This window comes from Strix aluco, chromosome 11 (genome assembly GCF_031877795.1).
Source record: "Strix aluco isolate bStrAlu1 chromosome 11, bStrAlu1.hap1, whole genome shotgun sequence".
Classification (NCBI taxonomy): domain Eukaryota; kingdom Metazoa; phylum Chordata; class Aves; order Strigiformes; family Strigidae; genus Strix; species Strix aluco.
Genome location: NC_133941.1, coordinates 699,901 through 712,155, shown reverse-complemented (window position 1 = coordinate 712,155; position 12,255 = coordinate 699,901).

The following is a 12,255-nucleotide window of genomic DNA, read 5'->3' as shown; positions in this document are numbered from 1 at the left end:
TCCAGTATGCAAAACGCGCCCACAGGCAGACAGGAGAGCGATGGGTTTCCTCCTGTGAAAGAGCTGGGTGAAAGAGTTTCTGTCTCGCTGACGGTTCTTTTTTGACTTTGAGAAAACATAAATAGGCTGTAGTTTTCCTAACTGAGCCTCTTGTTTTTATAGGAACTGAGAGGGAAACCTGGGATTTGGAGCCAAACTTTATTTCTGGAGAGGGAGAAAGCCAAAATCCTGATGGCAGGAATGTGTGCATATCTTAAATATTTAAAATTCTTGCGCAAAATTTCTTAGGAGGTGAGAATCTGGCCCACAAATCAGTGAAATGCAAGTTTTGCAAAGTCCTAATACTTGCCAATCCCTGCTTCCAGCCCCAAGGGATTTACTGGGGTTTATTCTTGTTGCTTTCAGGGAGTGAGCATGAGACAGACAGAGAGGAAGTAGCCAAACCAAGGCACAAGAGCTGATGAGAAACCCATAGTTAGTTGGTCAGTTTGTCTATCACCCACTGGTGTGTTTTAACCAGGTCTTCTTCCAAGGCCATTGCACAACGTATGCAGCCTAACCTTGGTGTATGTACTTTCTCCAGCCTCCTACAGCACAAAAAGCAGGGCTGAGGCAATTAAATCACTGAAAATATATTGATTTCTTCAGGGAAGGTGTCAGGCACTGCATGGGGAGACTCGTGGCACATTTCCATACCCAGCTCTACTGTGATGACAGCTCGGATCTGTACTTGTGGATGGGGAGTCTGGGCTGAAACCGGTCTCAGTCAATGGACCTGTCGTGTTGGCTTGGAGGTCTTGGACTGGCTGTTAACAGGAAGATGCCCACACTGCTGTTGGCATGACGTGTCCCCTTGTTTCATTATTTTCCTTCCCTACTCTGACCTATTATTAACAGACCCACCTTCTACCTAGTGCTTCTGTTTCCCCTGATATATTTGTAAAAGGCCTCTTATTCTCCTTAATCCCTTTGGCTATAATTAACTCATTCTGCATTTTTGCTGCCCTTATCTTTTCCCTGCAAGCCTTAACTGACTGAATATTCTTGTTTGGTTGCCTCCCTGTTTTCCATTTCTACTAAAGGTTTTCTTTTTAATCCTTAGATCTCTGAGCAGGCTTTGCACACTCTTATTTCTTACATTCTTCTTCTTTATTTACTCTTCTTTTTCTCTCCCACCTTACTTATTGTGCTTGTAAGGACCCCTATCTGCCTTACACACGGGTAGATTTCAGAACTGCCTCACATGGCACCTTACTTCCTCAATTTCTTAATTCCCTTCAATGCATTCGCCTTTTTCCTTTGGCACTATGCGGTTTTTTTGGCAGTGTTGAATTTGTCCTTCCCACTTGGGAGATTCCCACCTTCTCAGGCAGTTCCTTTCTTTCACCCAATACCTTTTGTTCTACAGAAAACATGCAAAGTAAAAATTACGTCTTTTTTATAAATTATTATTTGTGCAGGGTTTATTTTTGACCCAGAAAACTAGAAGGGCTGAATGTGCACTCAGTGCTATTCAGGAAAGTGGATCTCGGCTCTTGGTGCCAAAACTGTCTTTAGAATTTGGGTCTTTATAACATCCTGGCATCTCTTTCCAACAAGACTCTCCAGACAGCCCTCTCCTTTACTCGTCTCAGTCCCCAGCTTTTCCACCCTTCCTCTCAGCTGGGTTTGCCTTTACCATGATGGCTTTGAGCAGGTTTTATTTTCTTCTGATGCATTTTACCTCTCACGCTGACAGCGATATCTCTGAGGGAGCTGTGCTCCTGCTGCTGGGGCTTGGCTGGGAGATGGCAGAGTTCCCCCACACCCAGAGGAACAAATCTGTGGCGAGTGATGGGGATCCATTGTGTTTACCTGAGGGGAAGGTGCCAGGTGCCAGGCTGAGGCTGTCTGGTTGTGGACCAGGGTGGTAAAAGCCCACAGGGGATGGTGGAGACCTGTTCACCATCGCAGCGCTGAGGCAGCCTGTCCTGACCGCCATTTTAGGCTGCAGGAGGGGGCTTGGGCTACCCTCTCGCTCTTCTGCCTACTGCAAACGCTCGCTTCAGGAGCAAGCATGGCAAGAGGAAGCTTTTACTGCTACCAAAGAGGTGTAAACAGAAGTGGGATCTCCAGCCATGCTTTTCCTCTCCCTCCCACAAACCCCACCTGGGCACCCCAAGGAGAGACCGCCGGGCCGTGCAGGTACGCTGCGTAATGTGGTGTGTGGGGATGGGGATAAACAGCCCATTCTGTTGTCCCCGTTATTGTGGAAAGAGAGGCTAAAAGAGACCCCCTTGGAGGAGAGTCACGGGTGAATTTGTCCTGTGTGGTGTCAGCATCCAGGATGCTGCCAGGGTGGGCGGTGAGGGCAGACGCCATCTTGTCTGTGAGAGGACAGGGTCACCTGAGCCCTGCAGCCCGCCCCGCTCGCCCTGGGAGAGGGCAACCAGCCCACCGTGGTTTGAAGAGGGGAGAAAGACAACTAGACTGACTGGTTTTACCCCACCACAATATCCCTTTGCCTTTCCCACCATGTTTCCCCAGGCTTGGGCCTCCATGGAGGGAAGGGCTATGCTGCTTGGACAGCGGGATGGCGGCAGGGAGGAGGGAGGTTTATGAGGGGCGGCACGTGGGCTGCCTTCCCTCCTCAGGGTCTCCCTCCCTTGCACCAGGCAGGTCTCGCCAGAGCTCCACGCCATGCTCAGGCCCAAGGGAGGGCAGCAGTGGCTACAGATGACCATGCCCACAGCCAGTTTTGCCAGCCTCGGCCCCCAGCATCGCTCTTTGCAGCAGCCATGGACATTTTTTTGCCCTTTGCTCTCCTCCAGTTTCAGGCTCTGTCGCTCTGGCACTGCGGTTCAGCAGAGCAGAGTGGGGGAGGGAAGGAGGAAGAAGTGGGGGGGCTGCTTTACAGAAAAAAGAAAAAAAAGTGAAAAGGCAGTCATTTGGGGCCTGGGCATGCTGGTGGTTTCACTGCTTCCGTTGCCTGATCCACCTTTTCAGACATGCATGAGGAGACTTCTGAGAAACGGCCCTGGGCCAGCCCTGAGCTTCAGCATAACCGTGCACATGCGTGCGTGCAAACACAGGGCCCTGCACGCCGGGAGGGATCCTGCGAGGCCAGGCTGCTCCCCAGCACACACTCACGCATGCACACCTACCATCCTCCTTCCACAAAAGAGGTTTCTTTCATTTCCTGTGAGAGGAGGAGGTGGGAGAGAGGGAACTTGAAGGCTGCAAATTCCTCAGCCACATATCTCGCCTCCTTCTCCTTTCCTATGCCGCCTGCCAGCTCCACGCTCAGGAGCTGCGGCTCCCGCTTCCCATACAAATAGGCAAGGCTGAACAACTGTGCTTTTAAACCTTGTGAGACATTTCTGTTGCTTCATGGGTTGGTTTTTTTCACAGCATTTGTGTGCTTTGCCTGTCAGAGCCACCTCAAGGCTGCTCTAACTCCATAGGGCCAAGTTGCTGTTTAGCCGGTTAGGAGCACAGGCTTGCCTTGTGCTGTGCTTGAAACATTTTTTCCACCGGAGCTGTCCCCACCTTGCCCCCAGCCAACCCCAGGAAGCTTGTCTTCATGCATATTGACAATCACCCTGTGCTGGAGCAAGGCTTTTCCAAACCCTGAGCAGTATACATAGCATTTCAAAGGGATATTGCTGTCAAGCACACAGCTTGTCACAAAACTGTGAGCTGGAGCCACTAAAGCAGCAGGTGGTATCCAGGTGTGTTAGGCTAATCCTCAGCTCTCCTAAGCCAGAGTTACTTTCCCTCATGAGTAACTAGGACAAGCACAGGAGAGGCAGAGAGTGTTTCTGTTTCACAGTTATTTGGTGCTTGCAGGCTCTTCCTTATTTTCTATAAGGTAGGTAGTATTGCTTCTCCTGTGTCATGGCCAGAGATGTTAAGGATAACGGGTAAGATCTTACTCTTTCCAGAGCTGTGGCAAAGCAGCTTACAGCAGCCAACCCAGGGCTGCTGTGGCTGTGAGCTGATGTTTCTTAGCCCATTCAGAGCATCCTGATGTGGTGTTGTGGCTCAGTTAGAGCTGTTGCTGATGTAGGAGGGAATCCAGCTGGGTCTCCTGTTCCTTTGCCTGACACCACAGGCATAAATGAGTAGTATCAGTCAGAAACTATGTCTGAAAGACAAGTAGATTTTGTGTTCATCTAAACAGGGGAAATCCTGTGCACGGAGATTTCAGGACCTGGTGGCTGGAGTGCAGAATGCACAGAGAGAAAGTCCGCTTTTGCAGAACGTTTCCCAAGGCATCCAAGGACTCTCTCAAACCCGCAAAGCCTGCCCCAAAACCACAGCTGCAACAAAAGAGGAAGAGTCCGCAGCAGAACTTGGAGCGTATTAAACCTTGCAAAATAGGTCTCTTTCTGTGGTGGGGGCTATGTGTATAAATACATACATACGTGTACACGAAGAGAGAGCTGGGTTTGTGCAGCTCCGGGGCTGAAAGTGAAAGCAGCCTGCAGAAATGCTGAGCAGGGGCGGTGATTTCAGGCAGGGCTGGCAGTGGCAGGGCTGGATCGCGTGGAGGAGCGGCCCGTAGCGGTGGCTTCGCAAGGAGAATGACCAGTCTTCCCAGGCCCTAGCTCAGCAGAAGTAAAGGCCTCTGGCAGGTTTGTGAGCCGCACACGTAAATTCAGCAAGGATGTACGTGGGAGAGTGAAACATCAGGAAAAAAGCACCAGGAAAGAGGGTGCAGATTAAAAGATGTCCAACTGGTGCAGGCTGTGCAGGCCAAAAGGAGCGTGATTTCCATGTGGCACTAAGGAAGAATGTAGGAAAAGAAAGTAAAAGTAGAACATCTTTAAATATAGCCAGCTGTCTAACATGCCAGTACCATCTCTGTTCTTGTCAGCCCTGACACAAGCGAGTGCAGCCACTGTTGAGTTCGGAGTTGTGCAGGCTCCTGTGAAGGCGGTGTCCAAGGCTGGCCCCACTGAGACTCTACCTGAGGTGGCTGCATTCCTGTGCATTGAGTCAGGAGCTCGGGCTTAACTCTTTCGAGGATGCAGGGTCCTTGCTGAGCAGGTGTGAGTCCCTCATGGACAGCTTCGCTGGAGCTGGAATGACACTGACCAAAGGAATCTCACCAGAGAAAGGAAATTCAAGGAGCCCATGCCTGGACACAGTGTCTGTAAGACCTGTTGCTTCATTTGGACAAGCCTCTGGCCCACAGTGCTGTTGCTTCTTTGTGAACGTGCCTATGGTATGGTTTGCAGTCAGACCTGCATATTTTGGCTGCTATACGTATCCAGCTTCAAGTTTCCATTCTTGGGACGTGACCATGTCCAAGGCCTGCACTAACACAGACTGGTGGATTGCCACGACCCTACGCGAGGTAGATAAATCCCGCCTTCACTGAGCAGGCAGAGACACTAAGCCTCCGAGTTAAGCAGGTATAGAGCCTATTCTAAATCTTGGGGGTCTGTAGCTCCTGGGCACAGTGGACTCACCTCCTGGATCGCTTTAAGAAGCAGAGAAGAAGGAAATGCACTGGAGATCCCTGCTACTATCTCAGTTCTTCTGAGCACAAAGTCAGCAGAAGAAAAGCTACTCCATGCTATGTCGGGACTGCAGGCAGACAGGCCCCACTGGGCAAGACACCACCCTTGTTTCCCAGTCACCTCATCCAGGCGAGGGATGTGGTTGGAGCTCCCTGACCTCCTGTAGCCCACACTCCCAGTCTTTCTTCCAAGGACATCAGAAGAGAGCTGTTGTAACCCTCAAGGTGGAAGGACCAAGGGGTGGCTGAGACCAGGGGTTACAGTAGCGTTTCCATCTCTGGGATTATCTGTGTCTTGCCTTCCACTGGAGCAAAATTCAATTCCACATCCCTCAAAGTCAGCCTGCTGTGGAAGTGATAGAGAAAGGGAGTAAAGCAAGCAGATAATGCAGCAGGGGAGCATTTCTTTGCATCTCTCCTGGATAGAAGCATCGTCTCCGTTCCCATCACTTGCAGGACCAGCTGTGGTTTCTGGCAATGCCAGACACAGCCATCACCCTCTGGGTTCCTTTCCCTTTCATTGTCTCTCTGGAGAACAGGACTCCTGTTAAAATCCCTGCAAGTGTCACTGAGAGCCAGCTCTATTATTCACCAGCCAGTGAAGCAAGACAGGCATACTCTCCCACAACCTAGGGATGCCCCTCTGATCTATTACCAATGGGGCTATCTTTAATGGGATCAGAGCCTACCCTTTTCCTCATCCCAGTGGGACAACACCTGACCACCATAGAACAAAGAGGAAACCTGTTGTGATGGGAAAAAAGACAGAGTTCTCCCCAGAGATGCAGCGAGGCCGTTTGATTAAGAGCATCTTTCTCTCAGCCAGCTGGTTTGCTAGCAAAACAGCCAACTAAACTTCATCTTTATGCAAGAGAGAAAATCTCTGTGAAGCAAATGCCACAAGTCCAGATTTACTCACCTATATAAACCATTAGAAATCTGGGGAAATCCTTGCAGAAAAATACTGTAGGAGCAAGAGAAAAAATATTTTTGCCTAAAACCAGTATTTAAAATGTATTTTTAAAAGGTAAATTCAGAGCAATATTTGAAGTGCTGCAGCAACGAGATCTAACTAGAAGCTTCATCTCTAACTTTCACTCCTCGGCAGACCCAGTGGTTACCCGTTGCTGTACGTGTCTCTCAAGCCCCAGTCTTTGCAGAGGTGCAGCATCCCAGTCAGGCAGGTCTAATTCCAGCTGTGCCTTCTGCACGAATGTCCTCTGGAGAGGGACTGTCCCACGTGTGCACGTCTGCCCAGGAGTACCCTTCATCTGCAGCACAACCAGCCCTGGGGCAAGGAACCGGGACAGAAACAACCGGCCAGCCCACATCTCCTCCACAGTGCTGCCAAACTCCCAACCAGACCATGCTGCCTTTTTCTCCAACCATTTCTCAAATCACAGGCCATAGGCTTGGTGCCATGAGCTGCCCAGAGCAAAACTGGCATGTGAGCATAGGTGCAGGCTCCAAGCAGGTCAGAAGGAAGTTATCTATGACCCAGGGGCCGCTTTGTGGTACGTTTCATTAGCCCTGTCCGGAGTTGGAGTGGAAGGACTCAGGCGTGCTTGGATGTGTTTGTGCATCCCCGTTTCTTTGGCGGTTTTGTGATTCTGAGAAGTGTAATTGTGAGCAAAGCTTTATTCCAGTGGATGCGGCACGTAACAAGAAGTTCACCTTCAGTTAGAGAGGATCTTAATATGACCTTCTGTAAAAAAGGGGCATTGTTTTGAGTTGTTAAACAGCTGCTGTGTTCCACCCCAGTAATGGTTGCAATTCAGTAGTGAATAATATAAGCCTTAGATAAACAGCCGGTAAAATAATTTGGGATCTTTCCTGGCGGGGGGAAGCAGGCAAGTTACTCTACAAAAATAAATTATTATTCTCTCTGCCTAGGAAATGAAGTGTTCTCCTTTTCATCACCAAGTGGGCTGTCGCACAAAACCTCTTCCCGCCCTTGTGTGCTGGAAGCCGCCCAATGCCATTTGCGATACTCTCTTGCCATCTTCACCTTCATAGGAAGCAAGAGGCTGTTTTAGTTTGGATTCATGCACCTTCTTCGCTTTCTCCTCTGATCCCTGTCTGCTTCTCCATCCCATCCCCGCTCTTTTTAAAAAAAAACCCTCCCAAACTGCCCATCTATTGTTCTGCAGAGGCACAAACACCATCTCCTTTCTTGAAGCAGCCACAACGGGACTGCAAGAGAAGCAAAAGTTTCCCTAAACCACCCTCTTCTGTGAAACACCGAGTCCCTCTTCGGTACATGCTGTGTCTGCCTGTGCCGGGGCAGGACTGCAAAGCGCCAGGCCCTGGGTCTTGGCCTCCATCGGATGAACAATTTCCCGTTGAAGGTTACTCACTTCCTGTTTTCCGTATTTAGACAATCTGGGCCTATAGGGAGGCTTTGATTTGTTGTAAACTTCAGCTGGTTTAAACGTTAAGTCGCGGGAGACTGAGGAGAGGGGGAGGAGGGGAAAGGCCTGGAGACAAATTGGGGCTATTTAATACCACGACTGTGTTCTCTTGCAGTTTTCTAGTGACCATTAAAGCATGTGAAAGGAAGGTCAGGGGCTGACAGCATGGGAGATGGAGAAAGGGCTGCTTCACAATGGGCTGGGGCTGGAGGCAGTGCGTGCGTGCGTGTGCGCGGGGCTCTGTGTCTGTGTGCATGTGCAGCAGTTGGAAGCAGCCGGGTGATATACTCCAATGACTAATTCCTCCAATGTGTCATTTTTGCCACAGACAGCTGTACGGAGAGGCTAATGGCAGTGCAGCAGCTCCTCAGCAAAGGCAGGGAGGAGCCTCTAACCTAGAGAGGAGAGTGCTGTGCCCTTTCCCGGTGCCTATCAGTCCACACCACACGCTGACAGTTGTTAGAACTTGCCCAGAAGTCTGAGAGACCAGAGTGAATCAACACTTGTACGTAGCTGATAGGGCAGGTCATGTCTTTTTTATGCCTGTTTTGTGAGGGGAAACTGAGGCATGGATTGCTGTGCCTTTGCTTGTTATCAGAAAGTGAGTGTGTGAGGGATCAGGGTGAGTCCTGGCACCACTCAGGCAGTGGTCTGTCTCCTGAGATGTGCTTCCTTATGAAGAACATCTTCCCTGTGTTGGTGGGAGTTATGCTTGAACAGAGGAAAATAGCACACAGCCCAGAGTGCCTGTGGGCACAAAGGTTACATGAATGGTTTTGGTCTGTTCCTTTTCATTCATCTTAGTTGTCTTCTTACAGATTAACTCTCAAAATGGGGTGCTTTTACTTTTTTATTTTACAAGGACCTACAAAAAAGAAAAGAAAAAAACTAGCGGATGGACTGAATGCAGCAGGAGATGGTAAATTAATCTGAATTTTACAGCGAAATCCAGTAGGGAGTTACAGGGACACCCTTAAATCACTTCAGCAGTATAACCTGCTACCAAAATGCCAATGTGGGCAGCTGGGAGTGAAAAAAAGAACCAGAGATTAAAAAATCACAACCAAAACAGCCAACATAATGCTCTTGGGTCCCAGGTAAAGAAATCTGCCACATCCTCTCTGCCTGATGGAGAACAGGCAAGAGCAGAATCAAGTTCCAGAGGAAAACAAAAGCACTGGGGAAAACTTTGGTGAAACACTGAAGTGTTTAGAAGAAACAAGGGTCCATGTTCACACTCTGGCATTGATAGGCCCAACTCCAAATGATTTACATGTGCTCTTGACCTTCCTGAGCCAGAGCCAACTTTCCTCCAAATAACTCTCTGCAGCCCAGAGTGCAGTACCACAGAGAGAGGCACAGGAGCAGGATACAAGCAGGTAGCTGTTTGCTCCCTGGCACTGCTGCATAGGCTGGGTTAACATTATACTTCCCTGATTTAGTTTTTATAGACCAAACAGTAGCGGTTCCCTCCCTCAGTGGTATGTTGAAGCCTCTCCCTGAAGGAGGAGTTAGTTCTCTATTGTGTTACTACCTGCTGGATATTTTCTCTGCTGTATCTCCTACCCTGCAATTGCATTTTGCTCAGGTGAGCTTTTGGTGCTCAGAAATGCAACTTAGTTCTTATTGCAAAGGCAGTATAGTTCTTACTGCAGCCTCTCCCAGGCTGATGGGGCTGTCAACCTCCCAGCAGCACCTTGGTGCACTCTGAGCCCTGGATTTAGGTCAAGCTCTGGATCTGACAGGGACACATCAGACTGAATCAGGACTGACTGCAAAGCCGGCACCACGGAGAATTGCACCCAAAGCTGTTCAAGCAAATGGTGTCTCTGAATCGGCACCAGGCGGCTGCCCTGATGCTGAGGTTTGATCTGTTAGATCCAGAGCAGCCTGGTTTGCACTCATATCACCATGCTTAAGGAACAGTCACTTAATCTCACTTAGAAATGTTTACTTGCGAGGACCAGATGGCCCAGGGAGTTGGGCTAAACAAAGCATTTTACTTCTAGGTCACATATTCTAATCCAGTCCAGGTTGGTGTTAAATGAACATATTCACCTGATAGCCACTTTTGGGTTCATTTTTGGTGTGCTTCAGGCTGGTTTCCAAGGGGAGATGTCACACCGCAAAATCTCCCTCTGTGCCCTGCCACAGTTGGGACTGATTTGACTGTCTCTGTGGAGAAGCCAAGGATCAAATGCTCCATGGCGCCAGACTGTTTTCTTTGCAGCCGGCAGGTAAGGGGAAGTTGTCCTGCGTCTGGCTGTGTCGTGCCTGCTCTGCGGATGGGCAAGATTTCAGTTTGCAAAGCTGCCAGTCCAACCCCCTCCACCAATGTGAAATTCGTTTTAAAAAAATAGCAAAATGTTTAATTGCAGTTGACATATAGGCACTCTCTGCTATGAACTTTACGTGCAATCACAGATAACAGCATCAAAATTAATGCCTGCTTCCCACTTGTCCTGCTATAAGCAATAAACGTTTGGCAAGTCAGTAAATAACAAAATTCTCATGTGGCCATCTACAGGTCACCAGGATACTTAAGAAGTTTGCGTTAATTATACCATGTTTGCCATCAAAGAGGGGATATTAACCCTTTCGAACTGCTGCAGGAAAGTAGTACAGTCATTTCGAAGCAAGTAAATGAAATCTTGTCACTAAAAGTGCAACCTTTGCAAAATTAAAAAAAAAAAAAAAAAAGATATTTAAGGCAAAAACCTCACTAGACATCATGGAAAATACGGTACCTTTTCAGCTTTCCTTTTATTTATTTTGTATTTTGACATCAAACACTCCCTGTAACCTAATCTTCTTGGCTTTTGATGTGGCCGTGGAGACATGACAATTAAGCACGGCTTAAAACAATAATCCCAACAACGGGAACCAAAGGCAAGTAATGTCAGGGTTCTCCCCTCACAAAAAGCCTGTCCCCCAGCATTTGGTGGTAGTGAAAGGACTGTAAATCCCAATTTGTTGCCTCAGCATCTGCTCTGTACTTACACTTTACGTTGAACTTTACACACTTGCTCCATTCCCATTCCCTGCTGTTTGTTTTTCTTCTGCTATGCAAAATGTCTGGAGACAAACATGATACGCGCGTGGCAAAGAGATGGTTTGATCTTTCACAGATTAGTGCCACCTGACACACACGGGATTACTTGTTGTCTGTGTTGCAGGAACCACTGAAGACCCTGCTCAGAAGAGGCCGCTCCTCCGGGTGCTGGGGGGCTGCTGCACCCTCCTAACATGCAGAGGGATTGTGGCCCTGGTTCTGCAAACGGATCGGACTGACCCAGGAAAATGCCTGCAGAGAGGCAACACCGAGGTGAGACCTCATCAAAGCCTGAACATGTGTGTAATGTGCAACCAAAGCAAATAGCTTGATTATTCTCAATTATTTTAAAGAGATGTTGTGAGTTCTCCTGTTCTCGCCTTGTCTCAGCTACTCAAATAAGGAGGCAGAGTGGCCGAGTTTAGTTATAACCCCATTTTAAACCTGTCTGAAAATGAACATGTTTCTTTTTAAATGAAGCTTGCACGGTATGCTATAAACTGCCTTTTTTTTTAACGGGTGTTTGCACTAAGCCTCGCTAAACAAGTTAGAGAGATGATTAACTCGTCTGAAATGATGCGGGAAGGCCTCGTCCCGACGGCGTCTGCTTTCTTCGGCACATCCAGAGCTGATGCGACTCCTTCCCATTTGCGAGCGGGGCTGGGGAGGAGGCTGCACGGTTAAAGAGAAGCAGTGATAGAAAGGGCTGGAATTTGCACACACGCGCTGAAAAAGGAACTCAGGTTATTTTTTTTCTTAATGAGTAAGGAGTTATACCCGAGTTGGTTTCCACAGAAGTGAGATGCAACTCCCAGGGGGTCAAAGGAGGAAACCCAAAGTTCATTAGCAGTTTTCTTGAATATATTGTCTTAATAGCAGCAGTACTCATCCTCGCACATAGCAGGGGGACTTTGCAAGACTTCGCTTCACTCCGCAAGGCCCCGAGGAGCTTCTTGTGTGGGTCAGACTCGACCGTAATGAAAGCAGCCGCCAAGTTTTGGCCGTGGGAGAGCTGCCTGGTAAGCACTCTTCTCCATCCTCCCGCGCCAGCCCCCGTGCGCACCCTCCTGCACCCATGGCTGCACCCCTTGTTCCCAGGACAGCACCGAGCAGCTCCAGGCTGGCCTACCCCCCCCTTGCTCCCTTCACGCTACTGATCATGCCGAATGGTAAGAAACAGGTTTCCAGGTTGATGGTGTTGCCTGTTGCAGCAGTGCAAGAACCTACTGAGAACTTTGCCCGGTCTCATACAGGCCCTGCCTTGAAACCTGGCAAGGCAGCTAGCT